At 34.9% G+C, this 1,386-nt stretch overlaps 1 long non-coding RNA gene across 1 annotated transcript; it reads right to left on the bottom strand.

Moving 5' to 3' along the window:
- Positions 1-336: 336 nt before the first annotated feature.
- LOC311286885 lies at positions 337-746 on the bottom strand. The gene is made up of 3 exons (XR_014626666.1): positions 667-746; positions 526-592; positions 337-382 (listed from the first exon to the last, which is right to left on the bottom strand). It is a non-coding gene; the product is annotated as an uncharacterized lncRNA (long non-coding RNA).
- Between the last annotated feature and the right edge of the window lie 640 nt (positions 747-1,386).

Genomic DNA, 1,386 nt, shown 5'->3' with positions numbered 1-1,386 from the left:
GATTATATTGAGCACTTTGAGAGCAAAAAAAAAGAAGATACATTTTCCATTGTGAATGAATTCCATTATCAGAATAAAATGATCAATTATGATTTAAAAGCAGGAAAATGTTGTAAAATGAGAAAGCATAGATTGTTTGCCACACCTGAACATCACTTTAGGTGTTTTGACTTAATTTTAACATATATTTAGACAATAACAATTCACCAGCTTTTAACTTTCATTTAATTCCACTGTTACTTCATGTTTCTTAAACTATACAGAAATTAATCTCTTGTGACTCATCACTGATGATCCCTGTCAATCATCAGTGGCTCCGCCCACAAAGCTCAGGATTGGTTATTTTGTGCTCCGCCTCTCACTGCAGAATCTTCCTGTTGATCTGAACAAACAATAAGATGAAGAAAGACTGACTGTTCATCAACAACATTATAAAACCTTTCACAAGATACATAAAACAATCACACTATACTGAAGAGAGTTTTATTGATTATATTGAGAAGAGCTGCCGGTTCTGACACTTACTGATGGATTCTCATGTTTAGAAAAGCTCTGAGGATCAAGAGTCTTCAGGAGGTCTGCGATCAACGGTCTGTGTGAAAGAGAGCGAGAGATCGGTCATGTGATCATCAGTGATGGAGTATCTGACTTTGACGTCTCACTTACTGTGAGTGTGTCGTACAGGTCAGAGGTCGTGGACTTGAGCTCAAGAGCTGTATATGTGTCTTCATTGGGATCAGAGATCTACAGGAGAGACAGAAGGTCTTACTTCACAAAATATCACAATCACAATAATAAATATAAATTTTTAAAAACATGATCAATGATAAACTTTGGAACATACACAATTTTATGAAAACACTATCAAAAAAGTTCCCTGACAATGTTCAAAGTAAAGGGCTTTTTCATATGTTCGTAATTTTAGCAGTAAAAAACTGTAAAAAAGCAATGGAAATGACATGTTAATTGCTTAAAGGGATAGTTCACTTTGAAATAAAATTTTGGTATGTTTTAGCTTACCTCAAGGGCATCCAAGATGTAGGTGTCTTTGTTTCCAGTAGTTTCAATTTTGATATTTTTAGGTCAAACCGTTCTTGTCTGTCAGTCATATATAATGCAGGTCGATGGTCACCACCTCAAAGAGCATGCACAGAGAAGTCCAAATTAAACAATTCCCCATCGTAAGTACACATTGATGGCCTAAAACACGAAACGAGCAGTTTGTGTGAGAAAACGAACAGTATTTATATTGTAAGATAATTGTGTGATTTTGTCAATTTAGCTCAAAGGAATTATTAATTAATTTATAGGGAATTCGAAAGAATCACTTATTACAACCGAGCAAATGACTCATTCGCGGTTCATTTGAACTGGCTGTAACTATCA

This window comes from Rutilus rutilus, assembly GCF_951802725.1.
Source record: "Rutilus rutilus genome assembly, chromosome: 2".
NCBI classification, from domain to species: Eukaryota; Metazoa; Chordata; class Actinopteri; order Cypriniformes; family Leuciscidae; genus Rutilus; species Rutilus rutilus.
Note: the sequence above shows the minus strand (reverse complement) of the source record. Positions and strands in the feature narration are given on the sequence as shown.